The sequence below is a fragment of the Pseudophryne corroboree genome, chromosome 6, assembly GCF_028390025.1.
Source record: "Pseudophryne corroboree isolate aPseCor3 chromosome 6, aPseCor3.hap2, whole genome shotgun sequence".
Taxonomy (NCBI): Eukaryota; Metazoa; Chordata; class Amphibia; order Anura; family Myobatrachidae; genus Pseudophryne; species Pseudophryne corroboree.
In genome coordinates, this window is record NC_086449.1 from 35,424,955 (window position 1) to 35,444,777 (window position 19,823).

Genomic DNA, 19,823 nt, shown 5'->3' on the forward strand with positions numbered 1-19,823 from the left:
CTCTCTATATATATAGATTGAGATATATATATATATATATATCTATCCTGGAATACATGTAACAACTGTTGTTGTTCCTCTTGTCATAGTACAGAAAGAGGGAAACAGCAGATACAAATTGATACATGTAGAATATTTTTAGACACACTATGTATCCACTTGTTGATATTAGAGAGATTAGTAGTGACTCATTTTTGGAGTTATATACTAATAAGAGAGAGGCACAAGCAGAAGATATGGACACATTCTTATTGAAGAAAACTTTAATAATTGCAAATTCCAGTGGCATCCAGTGTGCAGAACTATATTTTTTTTTTTTAAAAACACTCTCTTTGTTTCATTCACTGATCTATCTGATTTTATTTTATACTAGCTGTTTTAACCATTTTTTGAATGGGAGTTGTTGATTTTCATAGTTCAATGAGTGTTAAAAATTTGGTAAATATATAGAGATGTAAATCTGTGATGTCTTAATGTAAGTAAATATAAATCCATGGTTCTTCGCGTTACACGATGAGCACCCTTAGCAGATACGGTAGAAAGTGACAGGACCATTTTTGTAGTTTATTCAATTCTACACACTAGAGGTGCAATCCAAATTTTTATCTGATTGTTCGTTTGGCCATTATCATTCATTACCGATGCCACGCATTGGTAATGACATCATTATGTCAACCCCCTTTTCATCCCATTAGGGGAGGTTTATTAAAATCCTAATTAAGTAGTTTTCCTATTTTTCCCCTGAAGGATACCTATGTTACATTTCAGCTTCCTAACATATCAGGAAGTAAGAGAATTAGTGATGAGTCAGTCAGTCAGTCAGTGAGGGCTTTCGCATTTATAGACATACGGTAGATTTCCCTAGTTTTTATCATATAATTTATTGAATGAATAAAAGTTGTTTTAATATTGTCCTCAATTGTTCACCACTCCAGGACAATCATCATTTCCCTCTTTGTGTATTTGGTCATTTCAACATCATGCAACAAATTAATGACAATGTAGATGTGTAACAGTAACATATATGTTCTATGTTGCAGATTCACTTAACTGCATCAGGTGTCCTTGGGATCAGTGGCCAAATCCTGAGAAATCCAGATGTCTCCCAAAATCCATGGAGTTTCTTTCCTATGAAGATACATTGGGAGGAACTTTAGCTTCAATCAGTATAATATCCTCACTTATCCCTGCTCTTATTTTGAGCCTTTTCATCTTTCATAGACAAACACCTGTAGTGAAAGCCAATAATTACTATCTAAGTTGTCTTCTACTTATGTCCCTGTGTCTCTGCTTCCTGTGCTCTTTAGTATTTATAGGTTACCCCAACCACCAGACATGTCTCCTGCGTCAGGTACTGTTTGGCCTGGCCTTCACTTTGTGCATCTCAAGCATTTTTGCTAAGACTATCCTGGTGGTGCTTGCTTTTATGGCCACTAGACCAGGCAGCAATGTGATGAAATGGATGCGCCCCCAAGTGTCCTACATGACTGTTATTACCTGTTTCCTGTTACAACTCATCTTGTGCATCACTTGGTTGTCCATAGCTTCTCCATTCCCACAATATAACACTGAAACTAAACATGAAAACATTATTGTTGAGTGTAACGAGGGCTCCCCCATTGCCTTCTGGACCATGCTGGGATATCTGTTTCTTCTGGCCACCATTAGTTTCATTGTTGCCTTCTTGGCTCGAAATCTGCCTGACAGGTTTAATGAGGCCCAGTTTATTACCTTCAGCATGCTGGCCTTCCTCAGTGTCTGGGTGTCCTTTATCCCGGCCTCCCTTAGTGCTCAGGGTAAATATACGGTGGCCATGGAGATATTTGCCATCTTGGCTTAAAGTTGGGCTCTGGTGATCTGTATGTTTCTGCCCAAATGTTTCATTATAGTGTTCAGACCAGATCAAAACAGTCAACTTCTCATTATGAAAAGTAAAGATTAAGATAAGATTAACAGCTAAAAACAGAATAAAGCTCAATAAATATATAATACTGTACATATCAACATTGATCATGCTGTCAAATTATTGTAGTTTATTTACTATTACAGTAGAATGTTATATCAGTACATGGTGGAATAATAAGACCACTAGAACCATGCATGATGAGATCTTCACCTACTGTGTAACAAGTCATATTTATCTTAGAGTGATTTATACTCATATGCATTTAGATGTCCTCATAATTTTAAGCACAGAATAGTAGGAGTTTGTTATTAATGAATATTCTGGAGTAGTCGAACAGATATGTCATGGTAATAGGTGAAACGTTGAAAGAAACAGTTCAAGATCTATATTGTGTACAGCCTAAGTACAAAATTAACGGCAGTTTCATCTCTGGTAAGCTCCAGAAGCCAAGACTGAGAAACTGGCTCTAATTTCTCTGGTACCTTCTGCCCCCCCCCACCCCCACCCCCCAGAGTGAGCCTATCAGTGCCTAGCATATTCCGAGATCACTACAGATTGCTGAGAGACCATGCATCTGTGCTTGGGCACTCAGTAATCTGTAATGATCCCAGAATATGCCAAACCTCACCAACCTACATACATATCACCTTGAGACTTTCAGATGCAAGCCTCTATACTCCATTGTTATCTTCCAATGTATAATACAGTCTTTCACCTGTCTACTAATTGTACTGGTTTTATATTTGCACATCGCACTGGTCAAATAACCTCCTGCACCCATGCTTCTAGTCTATCTGGAGACTAACAGAGCAGCAAATGTGGCGAGCTACCATTTCCTATCCACTAGGGCAGGGATGGGGAACCTTTGGTCCTCCAGCTGTTGTTGAACTACATATCCAAGCATGCCCTGCAATAGTTTTAGCATGGCCGGATAGCAAATCTGTAGCAAGGCATGCTGGTATGTGTAGTTTAACAACAGCTGGAGGGCCAAACGTTCCGCACCCTTGCACTAGGGTGTAGTGAAAATGGACGATTTTAGAAAACGAAAATGCTTGGGTATGGAAAATGTTCTACTCCATGGTAGTAATTCATTGCTAAAGGTTCATCGTCCTAGGTCAATATTTTGAGCTCTCATAATTGCCTCAAAGTTTTACAAATTTGGCCTATTTCTCTATTAAATACAGATAATAAATTGCTCGCTAACATTCTAGCAGAGAGGTTGCAATAAGTCCTCCTTAAATCATCCATGCAGATAAAATGGGGTTTATTTGGGGCATAAATTCCATAACCTGTGTCTGGAGGCTCTTAGCAGCCATTTTGCAGGGAGAAGTTTTCCTGGGGTTACTCTAATGTTTCATTATTGCTTGTTGCTGAAAAAAGTCTTTGATTTAGTCATTTGGAGTCACCTCTATGAAACTCTTAAGACGCTTTGACTTCAGCTCCCAATATAGTGATATTATTGGTATGCTTAACTCTGACCCTGCGTTCTCAGTCTTTACCAATGGTTATCTTTCCTCTCCCTTCCCCATTTGTAGAGGTACAAGACAGGGGGCCCATTGTCCCATCGCTCTTTGCAATGGCTCTGGAACCTCTGGCTGTTACCCTGCGTAATAGTGTCATTTATTGCGGATGACATGATACTATTCATCTCTCACCCTGTCATCTCCATTCCGGTTATTGTACAGATCATATACCATTTTAGCTCTTTTGCAGGTTATAAAATGATAATTCAAAAATTTGAACTATTGGTAATTAGAGATGAGCGGGTTCGGTTTCTCGGAAACCGAACCCCCCCGAACTTCACCCTTTTTACACGGGTCCGAGGCAGGTTCGAACCTTCCCGCCTTGCTCGGCTAACCAGAGCGCGCCCGAACGTCATCATCCCGCTATCGGATTCTCGCGAGATTCGGATTCTATATAAGCAGCCGCGCGTCGCCGCCATTTTCACTCGTGCATTGGAGATGATAGGGAGAGGACGTGGCTGGCGTCCTCTCCGTTTATTGTTGAACTTGATTGCTTTATTGCTTAATTATGGGGAGGACTGGGGAGCAGCTGTTAGGAGGAGTACAGTGCAGAGTTTTGCTGATAAGTGACCACCAGTTTTTATCCGTTCTCTGCCTGAAAAAAACGCTCCATACCATATCTGTGCTCAGTGTGCTGCATAATATATCTGTGCTCACACTGCTTAATTGTGGGGACTGGGGAGCAGCTGTATTATATAGCAGGAGTACAGTGCAGAGTTTTGCTGACAGTGACCACCAGTATACGTTGTCTGCCTGAAAAACACTCCATATCTGTGCTCAGTGTGCTGCTTTATTGTGGGGACTGGGGACCACCAGTATAATTAATATTATATAGGAGGAGTACAGTGCAGAGTTTTGCTGACCAGTGACCACCAGTATACTATATATAGCAGTACAGTACGGAAGGCCACGGCTGTACCTACCTCTGTGTCGTCAATCATTAAGTACACTATCCATCTACATTCTATACCTGTGGTGCATTTTAGTTTTGCAGTTTGCTGACACAGTGACCACCAGTATACTATATATAGCAGTACGGTAGGCCACTGCTGTACCTACCTCTGTGTTGTCATTCATTAAGTATACTATCCATCTACATTCTATACCTGTGGTGCATTTTAGTTTTGCAGTTTGCTGACACAGTGACCACCAGTATACTATATATAGCAGTACGGTAGGCCACTGCTGTACCTACCTCTGTGTCGTCATTCATTAAGTATACTATCCACCTACATTCTATACCTGTGGTGCATTTTAGTTTTGCAGTTTGCTGACACAGTGACCACCAGTATACTATATATAGCAGTACGGTAGGCCACTGCTGTACCTACCTCTGTGTCGTCATTCATTAAGTATATTATCCATCTACATTCTATACCTGTGGTGCATTTTAGTTTTGCAGTTTGCTGATACAGTGACCACCAGTATACTATATATAGCAGTATGGTAGGCCACTGCTGTACCTACCTCTGTGTCGTCATTCATTAAGTATATTATCCATCTACATTCTATACCTGTGGTGCATTTTAGTTTTGCAGTTTGCTGACACAGTGACCACCAGTATACTATATACAGCAGTACGGTACGGAAGGCCACGGCTGTACCTACCTCTGTGTCGTCAATCATTAAGTACACTATCCATCTACATTCTATACCTGTGGTGCATTTTAGTTTTGCAGTTTGCTGACACAGTGACCACCAGTATACTATATATAGCAGTACGGTAGGCCACTGCTGTACCTACCTCTGTGTTGTCATTCATTAAGTATATTATCCATCTACATTCTATACCTGTGGTGCATTTTAGTTTTGCAGTTTGCTGATACAGTGACCACCAGTATACTATATATAGCAGTATGGTAGGCCACTGCTGTACCTACCTCTGTGTCGTCATTCATTAAGTATATTATCCATCTACATTCTATACCTGTGGTGCATTTTAGTTTTGCAGTTTGCTGACACAGTGACCACCAGTATACTATATACAGCAGTACGGTACGGAAGGCCACTGCTGTACCTACCTCTGTGTCGTCATTAAGTATACTATCCATCTACATTCTATACCTGTGGTGCGCCTCTTTTTTTCTTTGCATCATGTGCTGTTTGGGGACAATTTTTTTGAAGTGCCATCCTGTCTTGATTGACACTGCAGTGCCACTCCTAGATGGGCCAGGTGTTTGTGTCGGCCACTCGTGTTGCTTAGCTTAGTCACACAGCGACCTTGGTGCGCCTCTTTTTTTCTTTGCATCATGTGCTGTTTGGGGACAATTTTTTTAAAGTGCCATCCTGTCTTGATTGACACTGCAGTGCCACTCCTAGATGGGCCAGGTGTTTGTGTCGGCCACTTGTGTCGCTTAGCTTAGTCACACAGCGACCTTGGTGCGCCTCTTTTTTTCTTTGCATCATGTGCTGTTTGGGGACAATTTTTTTGAAGTGCCATTCTGTCTTGATTGACACTGCAGTGCCACTCCTAGATGGGCCAGGTGTTTGTGTCGGCCACTTGTGTCGCTTAGCTTAGTCACACAGCGACCTTGGTGCACCTCTTTTTTTCTTTGCATCATGTGCTATTTGGGGACAATTTTTTTGAAGTGCCATCCTGTCTTGATTGACACTGCAGTGCCACTCCTAGATGGGCCAGGTGTTTGTGTCGGCCACTTGTGTCGCTTAGCTTAGTCACACAGCGACCTTGGTGCGCCTCTTTTTTTCTTTGCATCATGTGCTGTTTGTGGACAATTTTTTTGAAGTGCCATCCTGTCTTGATTGACACTGCAGTGCCACTCCTAGATGGGCCAGGTGTTTGTGTCGGCCACTTGTGTCGCTTAGCTTAGTCACACAGCGACCTTGGTGCGCCTCTTTTTTTCTTTGCATCATGTGCTGTTTGGGGACAATTTTTTTTAAGTGCCATCCTGTCTTGACACTGCAGTGCCACTCCTAGATGGGCCAGGTGTTTGTGTCGGCCACTTGTGTTGCTTAGCTTAGTCACACAGCGACCTTGGTGCACCTCTTTTTTTCTTTGCATCATGTGCTGTTTGGGGACAATTTTTTTGAAGTGCCATCCTGTCTTGACACTGCAGTGCCACTCCTAGATGGGCCAGGTGTTTGTGTCGGCCACTTGTGTCGCTTAGCTTAGCCATCCAGCGACCTCGGTGCAAATTGTAGGACTAACAATAATATTGTGAGGTGTGAGGTGTTCAGAATAGACTGAAAATGAGTGGATATTATGGTAATTGAGGTTAATAATACTATGGGATCAAAATGACCCCCAAATTCTATGATTTAAGCTGTTTTTTAGGGTTTTTTGAAAAAAACACCCGAATCCAAAACACACCCGAATCCGACAAAAAAATTTCGGTGAGGTTTTGCCAAAACGCGTCCGATTCCAAAACACGGACGCGGAACCGAATCCAAAACCAAAACACAAAACCCGAAAAATGTCCGGTGCACATCACTATTGGTAATATCCTTTATTGACCCACCCCGGTGACCTGATGGGTAGTAGTGGGCAATATGGCAGAGCCGTAACTAGGTATGTGCCAGCGGTGCGTTGCACACAGCACATCTGCACTGTGGGCGCATCTACTGACACAAACACAGGGCTGCGCCAGTAACAGATTCACCGCAACTTAATTTAAGCAGGCGCTGCCTTCGGACCGTACGCGACTAGCATATCCCTGTCAGGGAGAGAAGCTGCCAGAAAGGAGGTTCTTCTCAGGGGATTGAGATGTGCAGGAGCGGGGTGGTGGGGGGGGGGGGGGAGAGTGCGGAGTGTTAGCAGCATTATACGGTCGGCGGTTACATGAAGATATGTGTAGTCTGGGGTGTGTAGCGGCCGATGGTTCCATGAAGGTGCTGGATAAGGTGTGAGCAGGGCCGGCCGCCGCCTGCCCGTTACGCTACGTTGCAGAATAAATAGAGCGCATCATGTGAAGTGCGCTGCCACTGCCTCCCGGAGAAAGGCGTATAGGAGGGGGGGGGGAAAGCACCAGCATCGCTCTGTAGAGACGGAAGCCACGGAAGTAGAGGTGCACGGTCTCCGCTTTAGCACATTGGTGCTAAGGCCAGGGATTGCCGCGGCTCAGGGTTTCACAGCAGCAGAAGCAAAAGTATATAAGACTCTGCAAGTTGCGCGACCCTCCAGATCCCAACACAGTGATTCTAATCCTCCCTCCTGCCCAGGACTGAGCAGCCTGCTCAGTCCTGGGCAGGTGGGAGGATTAGAATCACTCTGTTGGGGTCCGGAGTGTTGCGCAACTTGCACAGTCTGCAGAGTCTTATATACTTTTAGGAAAGTTCTCTTGTCCCTAGTCCCCTCCTTCCCTCCTGTGCTCTAGTCCCCCCCTACTCTTCTGTTCCCTAGTCCACCCCTCTTCTGTTCCCTAGTCCACCCCTCTTCTGTTCCCTAGTCCACCCCTCTTCTGTTCCCTAGTTGTCCCCCCCTCCCTCTACTGTTCCCTAGTGCCATCCTGTTTGCTCCCTAGTTGCAGGGCCGTAACTACGTGTGTGCCAGGTGTGCCTGGCACACAGCGCAGTCGCCCTTAGGGCGCAACTGCCCGCAACCCCAAAGTCTGCGGCATTGTAATGAGTCAGACTGACTCATTACAATGCCACCTGTACTGTGTGCAGCAGCCGCAGCCAACATCTAAAGGGGAGGTGATGTTTGCAGTCAGTGTGAGTGTGCCCGTCTGTGACCCCCGCCTCCTGATCCCTCTGTGCCCGGCTCCCGCCTCTAGATCTTTAAGTTCCGCTGCCCGGCTCCCGCCTCCTGTCCCCTGTTGCCCGGCTCCCGCCTCCTGATTCCCCGCTGCCCGGCTCCCGCTACCTACCCGCAGCTGCCTGGTTCCCGCCTCCTGATCATCAAGTTCCACTGCCCGGCGCCCGCCTCACTTCCCCTGTTGCCCGGCTCCCGCCACCTGATTCCCCGCTGCCCGGCTCCCGCTTTGTTGCTCCCCGGGTGCACGGATCCCGCACCCACTCTACGGCTCCTGCCTTCTGACACGCTGGCAGAGGCAGGTCCAGCAGCAGCTCCTGAATGCAGAGGCAGTCCGGCAGCGGCAGCAGCCATGAGGAGGATCTGATGAGAGAAGAGAGGGGACTGACAGGGGTGTGTGCCAGGGGTATTTGCCGTGTGTCTGTATATATATGTGGCTGTGCTGTAATGTGTAAAATAGGGACTCTGTCGTAATGTGTAAAAAGAGGGACACTGTCTGCCGTACTGTATAAAAAGAGGGACACTGTCTGCCGTACTGTATAAAAAGAGGGACACTGTCTGCCGTACTATGTAAAAAAGAGGGATACTGTCTGCCGTACTGTGTAAAAAAGAGGGACGCTGTCTGCCGTACTGTGTAAAAAAGAGGGACACTGTCTGCCGTACTGTGTAAAAAAGAGGGACACTGTCTGCCGTACTGTGTAAAATGGGGACTCTGTCTGTCGTAATGTGTAAAAAGAGGGACACTGTTTGTCGTACTGTATAAAAAGAGGGACACTGTCTGCCGTACTATGTAAAAAGGAGGGATACTGTCTGCCGTACTGTGTAAAAAAGAGGGATACTGTCTGCCGTACTGTGTAAAAAAGAGGGACGCTGTCTGCCGTACTGTGTAAAAAAGAGGGACACTGTCTGCCGTACTGTGTAAAATGGGGACTCTGTCTTAATGTGTAAAAAGAGGGACACTGTTTGTCATACTGTATAAAAAGAGGGACATTGTCTGCCGTACTATGTAAAAAGGAGGGATACTGTCTGCCGTACTGTGTAAAAAAGAGGGATACTGTCTGCCGTACTGTGTAAAAAAGAGGTACACTGTCTGCCGTACTGTGTAAAAAGAGGGTCACTGGCTGCCGTACTGTATAAAAAGAGAAACACTGTCTGCCGTACTGTGTAAAAAAGAGGGACACTGTCTGCTGTAATGTGTAAAATGGGGACTCTGTTTGTCGTAATGTGTAAAAAGCAGGACACTGTCTGCCGTACTGTGTAAAAAGATGGACACTGTCAGCCATACTGTGTAAAAAAGAGGGTCACTGTCTGCCGTACTGTGTAAAAAAGAGGGACACTGTCTGCCGTACTGTATAAAAAGAGGGACACTGTCTGCCGTACTATGTAAAAAGGAGGGATACTGTCTGCCGTACTGTGTAAAAAAGAGGGATACTGTCTGCCGTACTGTGTAAAAAAGAGGGACACTGTCTGCCATACTGTGCAAAAAAGAGGGACACTGTCTGCCGTACTGTGTAAAATGGGGACTCTGTCTGTCGTAATGTGTAAAAAGAGGGACACTGTTTGTCATACTGTATAAAAAGAGGGACATTGTCTGCCGTACTATGTAAAAAGGAGGGATACTGTCTGCCGTACTGTGTAAAAAAGAGGGACACTGTCTGCCGTACTGTGTAAAAAAGAGGTACACTGTCTGCCGTACTGTGTAAAAAGAGGGTCACTGGCTGCCGTACTGTATAAAAATAGAAACACTGTCTGCCGTACTGTGTAAAAAGAGGGTCACTGGCTGCCGTACTGTATAAAAAGAGAAACACTGTCTGCCGTACTGTGTAAAAAAGAGGGACACTGTCTGCTGTAATGTGTAAAATGGGGACTCTGTTTGTCGTAATGTGTAAAAAGCAGGACACTGTCTGCCGTACTGTGTAAAAAGATGGACACTGTCTGCCGTACTGTGTAAAAAAGAGGGTCACTGGCTGCCGTACTGTATAAAAAGAGAAACACTGTCTGCCGTACTGTGTAAAAATGAGGGACACTGTCAGCCATACTGTGTAAAAAAGAGGGTCACTGTCTGCCGTACTGTGTAAAAAAGAGGGACACTGTCTGCCGTACTGTGTAAAATAGGGGCTCTACCTGGTGTAGTGACGCCACTGTTCGGCTTAATATGAATAATGGAGACAACTGTGCAGCGTAATATGAACTGGTATTATTTTGTGGCCACACTCCTTCACCATAAAGCCACACCCCTATAGTTTTGAAGCGCACCTACAGCGCGCACTGCCTCTATTGTGGATAGGGGGGGCGCCAATGCTGTTTCTTGCACACAGCGCTGTCATACTGTATAAAAAGAGGGACATTGTCTGCCGTACTGTGTAAAAAAGAGGGATACTGTCTGCCGTACTGTGTAAAAAAGAGGTACACTGTCTGCCGTACTGTGTAAAAAGAGGGTCACTGGCTGCCGTACTGTATAAAAAGAGAAACACTGTCTGCCGTACTGTGTAAAAAAGAGGGACACTGTCTGCTGTAATGTGTAAAATGGGGACTCTGTTTGTCGTAATGTGTAAAAAGCAGGACACTGTCTGCCGTACTGTGTAAAAAGATGGACACTGTCAGCCATACTGTGTAAAAAAGAGGGTCACTGTCTGTCGTAATGTGTAAAAAGAGGGACACTGTTTGTCGTACTGTATAAAAAGAGGGACACTGTCTGCCGTACTATGTAAAAAGGAGGGATACTGTCTGCCGTACTGTGTAAAAAAGAGGGATACTGTCTGCCGTACTGTGTAAAAAAGAGGGACACTGTCTGCCGTACTGTGTAAAATGGGGACTCTGTCTGTCGTAATGTGTAAAAAGAGGGACACTGTTTGTCATACTGTATAAAAAGAGGGACATTGTCTGCCGTACTATGTAAAAAGGAGGGATACTGTCTGCCGTACTGTGTAAAAAAGAGGGACACTGTCTGCCGTACTGTGTAAAAAGAGGTACACTGTCTGCCGTACTGTGTAAAAAGAGGGTCACTGGCTGCCGTACTGTATAAAAAGAGAAACACTGTCTGCCGTACTGTGTAAAAAAGAGGGACACTGTCTGCTGTAATGTGTAAAATGGGGACTCTGTTTGTCGTAATGTGTAAAAAGCAGGACACTGTCTGCCGTACTGTGTAAAAAGATGGACACTGTCAGCCATACTGTGTAAAAAAGAGGGTCACTGTCTGCCGTACTGTGTAAAAAAGAGGGACACTGTCTGCCGTACTGTGTAAAATAGGGGCTCTACCTGGTGTAGTGACGCTACTGTTCGGCTTAATATGAATAATGGAGACAACTGTGCAGCGTAATATGAACTGGTATTATTTTGTGGCCACACTCCTTCACCATAAAGCCACACCCCTATAGTTTTGAAGCGCACCTACAGCGCGCACTGCCTCTATTGTGGATAGGGGGGGGCGCCAATGCTGTTTCTTGCACACAGCGCTAAAATGTCTAGTTACGGCACTGCAATATGGGATCAGATTAGCACATTCCTCCCTGAAGTATCTGGGCATTTGGATTCCATTCTGACATCTCTCATCTATATACTGATACATTTACATATTTTATTAAGGATATTCTCTCACAATTGGACATATTGGATTGGCTGCATTACCCTTCGCTGTTGTTCTAATGCTTAGAGAAGGAGTCACAGGAATGGAAGATGTGTTACCGTCTGTGTAGGGATGTACGCAGTATGGAAATGCGGCTTTTATAGGACTAATGCCTAACTCTATATAAGTTCCTATGTACTTGATCTCCGCACTACTATAAATTGTCAAAGTCGAAAAATATCATGATGCGAATGCCTTGTACTAACCCCTCATGCACACGCGCGCTGCTCGTGCACCCACTCCTCCGTGCGTACACATCCCCGCAGGTTGCGTAAGGGACGCACCAGCATCTCGTGCGCATAAGATGTGTATTTACGGCGGAGTTTGTGAGCGTGTAGCGAGCGACTCGATCGTAGCATATTTAACCCATATAGTGTGTTTTGTATTTAATATTCCCCTAGACAATGTCAGCGAGTATGTTTAGTTTAAACTGTTCCTGGACAGAGAGATTCCTCTTTACATGATAGGAAGGGTCAGACAAAGGTTGAAAGGTGGTGTCTAGTATCCAGCTGTAGGGTATTTTAAGGGTAACATTCCGATGCTAGTTAGGAAAGGATCGCTTGCTCCTGCATATAGTTATGTACAAATGTAGTTTATGAACATTAACTGTATTTGCTGTAAATTACACATGCGGCGGGAATCCTGAGGATACCTCCCACCAGAGCAGTTGGGGAAAGACACAGCCCACCTGTTCAAATCCACCTATGACCTTTGCTATAATGTGGAGACACATTCCTGTGTCCAAAGAACAATGAGATTACAAGGTACCATTGTATTGTGAATGTATGTTGTGCTATATAAAGACCACTATTGCCTGGCCAGCCTCACTCTCTCTGAAGGCTTTCTCTCTGAATGCTGAGGGCTGGATCCAGGACGCGCTTGCGAATCATCCCCACGTATGTATATTTCTCTGTAGCCATTTTGTTATCCATCTTGTTCCCCATTTGTTCTCATTGTGTTCTCATTCTGTTCGCTCTTGTTTGCGATTGTTCGCTATTGTTCATGTATATTCTCAGGTATTCTGTTTAGATTTCCCTGTTAGTTTGTAGTGTATAACTTGTATTGTGTTTCCCTTTTTCTCTAAACCATCCACGGCGGTGTTAGAGCTGCTGTGGTTTTTAAATCCAAACCAGGACTTGTGTTTTCACTGTTTATTGCAAAGGGCTTTTCTTAGCGACTCAATTGCTCAAACACCATACACATTGTTTAAAAGGTTCTAATAGTTACATCATTACAGTACTTGGTTATTAAGGTTTAAAGTATAAGTATATTCTCACTGTGTTTTATTAGCAAGGTTTAAAGGTTATCCACTGTGTGTGCGCCTGCTGTGTGTAATCCGTACACTCAGTGCAGCGTGTGTACGCCAAGTGCGTACCACGTGCGGGACTCTGTACGCAAATAGCGTACAAAGTGCGTAGCACGTGCACGTGGTCTAGCGGCCATAACGGCTCCACGATATTAGTATATAGCTTCATGTGTAAAGGTAATAATTGACATTATCAATTAGAGGCAATCGTCCGGTTCTCCTCATATCCGCAGCCTAGCAGGACAAGGCGGACTTTTTATCTATCAGCAATGGCCGGGAAGGTAGTATCCCCTGTTAGCCGTTTTGTGGTCGGGGACACATTGGTGCTGATTAGATAAGCGTCTGTTCTGCTTGGTTTGTAGGGATGCTGGTGGGATCCGGGATCCGAAAGGTAAGAACGTTAAGCTATTGTTTTTTTAAAAATCTGTGAAATTTCTGTTTGGTGCCAACTGCGCACGCAACACATGTAACACACGCACACACCTGTACTCTGCATATCTGATTATATTGCTGCAAAACAAGGTTCAAATGAGTCATATTGTGTTTAATTCAGATTGGATTGCTTATCTGTTTAAGTAGGTTTAAAAGTATATTTAAAAGTTGCTGCAAAAGCCTTGATATAGTGTTGTTTTTTTTGTTTTGTTTTTTAACTCAGGCCTAAAATAACTTCAGGGGCTTGCATGGTGATTTTTTTGTGACAAAGGAAGCCGCATGGTCTGTCCTCCATTTTGTGTAACCCTCATGGAAGTGGAAGGGGGAGGAGCAGCGGCCATTTTGGGAAGGTCATTTTATTTTTCTAAATGGCTGATTTTCAGTCTGCTCAGGAATAATCAGCCGTCCTTGGTCAAAAAGAAATCACCATTTATGAGTTACCAATGCATTTATTTAACCCATGCCATAGTCAATTACAAATAGATTCAGATGGGGCTTAATAAAAGCTAATAGTGAGATGAATATTTGATGTAAGAACCACATACAGATAAACAAAGTTTTTTTTTCTCTTTACCTCTAGGATTCAGTTAAACTCTGCTTGTTGTAAGATAGTCATTGAAATGCAAATTAACCTGTGTGGCTGCTTTTTCCTGGCAATGAAAAACCACCTTCACAGACAGTCAAAAGCACATTCATATGCAAATTAGAAGCACTTAATGAGTAAATGAGTCTCAGGAGGCCAGTGAATAGTACATGGACATAATATTATAATTATGTGTGTGTGTTTATATCAATGTATGTTCTGCAAGATAGCTATCCAATATGAATCATACTATTGGAAGCATTGATTACTAGATTCATTTAGAATTGTATTTTGTGTATTCTGCATATCTACTCGCTTGCTGCCATTAGCATTGATTATTAGATACATTTTGACCCGTGCTGAGAAATTTGTTGCTATTTAGTTAAAAATATAAAGTAATATTTAAGGGAGTACATGTAAAACACACACGCAGCCTGGCCCAGTTATAAAGGTTTATACAGGAGATACTGTGTGGTGTGGGTAAGCGATTATAGTTGAATATCGTTTACATTTATAGAAGCGTGTTATTTGTATTGCGGCGGACGTATCCGGCCTTTGCATTCGTGTCTTGGACCTCGTGCGAGATTGCGTATGCAACGCAAAGGCCTACACACGTGGCGTATATTACGCAACGTGCGTACAGATACGCCAACTAAATACAAATCACACGATAGCATTGTTTCAGTTTAGGCGAGATGGTAGCCACGCGATAATAGCACAAATTGATCAGTATCCAATATTTATTTTAAAAACACCTTTTTTTCTGTATAACCTCTGGGGAAAGCTATCAGTTAACAAGAAATTTTTTTTCTGATCAGAAAACTATAGAATGATAGTGTGGGCTGAAAAAAGGTATGAGTGTATTGAATCCCGCTTGGTGGTCTTGGTGATCTTGGTGAAGCTTGGTGAAACTTGGTGAAGCTTGGTGAAGCACGGTCTAGGTGAAAACGTGCGAGCACGGTTTTGGTGAACACGTGCGACGGAGTGTGATAAAAGTTTTCGTGGTATTACGCTCCAGCTGTTGTGGAGCACAAACGGAAGAGACTCCAGTGATCCTACCATTTATAGATAACAAGTGTCTATAAGTGGTACGATTGGACCGCACGGTTGTATGTGTAAACAATTGACGCAACATGATATGAGGTTGCATATTCGTGCGTAAATCTTATCCTCATACGCGTTGTAGTGAGCACATGCAAGCGTGATTTGTGTAAAATAGAGGTAGGGCCTGCAACGGCTACATGAGTCTGCTAGAAGGCGGACCGGGGATACCCGGAGCAGAAGAAGTTCAGTGGAAGAGCTTGAAGGATTTCCACCGTAGACTTCTGTGTTTGGTGCATTTTAGGAAGTTTTTCTGTGTTAAAAAGGTCCACAATGTAAGCCAAGTGCACAACACAGGGACGTTTAGCAGTCAGGGTTCAGACTGCAGAGTTCAGACCCCGGGGGTCTGCCCGGTTAGTAATGTGGGGGAAGTATGGTCCCCACACTGAGATCTTTTGTGATGAATGGACACGAATGACTTTGGGGGATAAAGCACCATTTCCTGGGATAGGTAGTTTTGACTTAGAGGTATTACATAATCTAAGGCTTAGGATCTGTCTGTTAAAGTCCCAAAAACAAAGGATCAGACACACAAACTGTTTACATTTATGGCAACGAGAGAGTGATATACAGAGGGAATTAGCTTACACAGCTGGTTCCAACACTAGCAGGAAACTGATGGCAACTGGAGAAACAATGGCTACAGAGAATGGCATACTGGGATATGATGATAATGGTGCACTTAATAAATGTATTAATGACAATAAGAGTAAACGTAATAAATGTGTTAATGACGATAGGAGTAAAACTGATAAATGTACAAATTCTAACCTGTGCAAGTTGCACCCCATGTTAAACTTCCCTCAGGATTACATGCAAGAAAGTGAGCCCAGCACGATGTCGGCACTTTCTCCAGCAGCCACCATACAAGACACCCAGGTGGGCACGGCCCAATCGGTAAAGGCAGTAGTAAAGCCCCCTAATGGAGGGTCAGGTGAGGTCGTGTCCACAGGTAAGTACGGTATTGTATGTTATGCACAGACAATTGCACCTCACATTGTAGAGTCAACACAAGATGATGTAGTTGAAATTAATCCTGTCAGGGTGATCGCAGTCCCAAATGGAAAGACTGACGCTCTGGGAGTCACTCCCGTCAGGAACATTGAAATGCATTGCCCCTGGTCCCGGACAGAATTAAGGACAATTATGTCTGAATTTCCTGATCCCAGGAAAGATCTAGTTGCATGTCAAATGTTTATTAAAGAACTAGGAAATGCCGCCGAACCCCATAATAAAGATTGGCGGACATTGCTGAGGGTATGTCTACCCTCCAATATTGACCCTGCGAAATTCATCACTGATTGTAAGTTAAACGCAGAAGTACCTCTCACTGAGGAATACAATCAGGACAATGTAAACCGGATCAATCTGCAGTTAGGAATATATTTCCCAACTGTTGTCAAGTGGAACAGAATTTTCTCCATTAGACAAAAAGAAGGTGAAACTGCTTCTGATTATTTCAATCGAGCACTGCAGGTAATGGCTAGATCTACTGGGATCGCGGACATTGAGGAAAGTGTTCATCATAGAGAGGTAGCGGTGTCCGTATTAATGGACGGTTTAAAAGAAGTGTTGAGAACAAGGGTACAGACCACTCAACCTAACTGGAGAGGTATCTCGGTGGCTGCATTAAGAAAGTCCGCTGTTAAGCACGATCGGAACATCAGTAAACACAGGGAGTCACAGGGGGGTAAGCAAATGACAATAAGTATAAAAGTCCTGACAACGAAGCCACATCAGCCTAAACCCCAGATCCCTGTTGGTAAGTCGTATGTGGTAAAATGTTATAACTGCCAGAGGGAAGGACATTATGCACGGAGTTGCAGATTTAGAGACCCACATAAGGTATATCGACCCCCTAGACCTGAACATGACACACTGTATGACGCACGTAATTGTAATCAGGGATCATATAGGAAAAATTTTGGGCCGCACCTGTAATTTGCAGCCAGTGAAGTTGATTGTTAGCCTTGATAGTAAGCCTGAGGTTACAGTCGATGTAATTGGTAGGTCATTCCTTGTAGACACAAGGGCGGCCAGGTAAACTCTGTGATTTATCTTTAAATGTTTCCTCTTCATCTCTGACGTTCACCAGCAGAACTACAGCTCAAACGTCACATGTCTACTTGGTCTTTTCAGAGGTCTACCCAACCCCAGTATATCTTACCAGCATCATTGTGCCTGGCCACGCACAGAGGGTGGAGAGTGGAAATACTGGTGGGGGAGACTGTGCAGAGATACCGATGGACATGTTGGTGTGACAGCTTGATGGTGTACGGAAATCTGACAGTTTTTTTTTCTCTTTTTCTATTTGTTCTCTCTCTTTTTGTTCTTTCATGTTCTACGGATGGTATGTCACACAACAGTTAAACAAATGGTAATGCAAGATTTATGCTCCTTACAGAGGTATTCGGAAAGAATATCGTATCACTGGAGTGTTCGTTTTGGGAAGACTGAGAGGCAGCACTGTTGAGACGGCATCTGAGCAAGAAGAAGAAGAACAAGACGAGAGGACAATTATCGTAAAAAGACATCCACTCGGAAGAAGATTTTGATGACCCTTTATACAGACCATTGATGAACTTTTTCACAGACATTTGATGAACTTTTAGAGACTTTAACTTTCTATGGACACTTGAAAAACTTTGCTTACCACTTACAGCAAAGATACAGCAATCCGGACAAGACGTCAACAAGACTTCAACAGACGCCCAAGGACGATCATATACATTATCATATGAATGCATTTGTAACGCATGTTTCTTATCTTCATCTCTACGATCTTCAGGTAGTGACACACATAGTCAACAGGTAATATAGGTACATATATTAGCACTCACATATTTTCCCCTTCCATGTATCATCAACTAATTTGCACCCCATTTGTTGGAACTAAAAGCCGAAAAGAGCTCGGTAGAGTTTGTTAGCCCACTTACAGACCCTTAATACGGGATAAGAAGGATTCAATGTATACTTCGCAATACCTCGAAGCTTATTTAGAACATGTACGGCACGATGATACATGACCCCTCAGATATGAATTTCATACATACATGCTTTTACTATCCCACTAGGTCATACATTTCCCACCTTCTCCTCTCCTCCCTACACCCAATCATTTATAGGTATTTCACGGTATTATATATTTTTCTGCTTAGTTGTTTAGATAAGTGGCAGTTATTGTTGACTGCCAAAGGGTGGACTGTCAAAGTCGAAAATTATCATGATGCGAATGCCTTGTACTAACCCCTCATGCACAAGCGCGCTGCTCGTGCACCCACTCCCCCGTGCGTACACATCCCCGCAGGTTGCGTAGGGGACGCACCAGCGTCTCGTGCGCATAAAATGTGTATTTACGGCGGAGTTTGTGAGCGTGTAGCGTGCGACTCGATCGTAGCATATTTAACCCATATAGTGTGTTTTGTATTTAGTATTCCCCTAGACAATGTCAGCGAGTATGTTTAGTTTAAACTGTTCCTGGACAGAGAGATTCCTCTTTACATGATAGGAAGGGTCAGACAAAAGTTGAAAGGTGATGTCTAGTATCCAGCTGTAGGGTATTTTAAGGGTAACATTCCGATGCTAGTTAGGAAAGGATCGCTTGCTCCTGCATATAGTTATGTACAAATGTAGTTTATGAACATTAACTGTATTTGCTGTAAATTACACATGCGGCGGGAATCCTGAGGATGCCTCCCACCAGAGCAGTTGGGGAAAGACACAGCCCACCTGTTCAAATCCACCTATGACCTTTGCTATAATGTGGAGACACATTCCTGTGTCCAATGAACAATGAGATTACAAGGTACCATTGTATTGTGAATGTATGTTGTGCTATATAAAGACCACCATTGCCTGGCCAGCCTCACTCTCTCTGAAGGCTTTCTCTCTGAATGCTGAGGGCTGGATCCAGGACGCGCTTGCGAATCATCCCCACGTATGTATATTTCTCTGTAGCTATTTTGTTATCCATCTTGTTCGCCATTTGTTCTCATTGTGTTCTCATTCTATTCGCTCTTGTTTGCGATTGTTCGCTATTGTTCATGTATATTCTCAGGTATTCTGTTTAGATTTCCCTGTTAGTTTGTAGTGTATAACTTATATTGTGTTTCCCTTTTTCTCTAAACCATCCACGGCGGTGTTAGAGCTGCTGTGGTTTTTAAATCCAAACCGGGTCTTGTGTTTTCACTGTTTATTGCAAAGGGCTTTTCTTAACAACTCAATTGCTCAAACACCATACACATTGTTTAAAAGGTTCTAATAGTTACATCATTACAGTACTTGGTTATTAAGGTTTAAAGTATAAGTATATTCTCACTGTGTTTTATTAGCAAGGTTTAAAGGTTATCCACTGTGTGTGCGCCCGCTGTCTGTAATCCGTACACTCAGCGCAGCGTGTGTATGCCAAGTGCGTACCACGTGCGGGACTCTGTACGCAAATAGCGTACAAAGTGCGTATCACGTGCACGTGGTCTAGCGGCCATAACGGCTCCACGGTATTGGTATATAGCTTCATGTTTAAAGGTAATAATTGACATTATCAAAATGTAAAAAAAAGTCTGCTATTAAATAACAATTCAATAATCTTTATGTAATAAATACTGTATATTTCTCTCACTGTATAAAGAACATTTACTGA

At 43.5% G+C, this 19,823-nt stretch overlaps 1 pseudogene; it reads left to right on the plus strand.

Annotated features, from left to right (window-relative positions):
- LOC134934203 (vomeronasal type-2 receptor 1-like) overlaps nucleotides 1-19,823 on the plus strand; it is a 77,725-nt pseudogene that overhangs the window by 48,568 nt on the left and 9,334 nt on the right.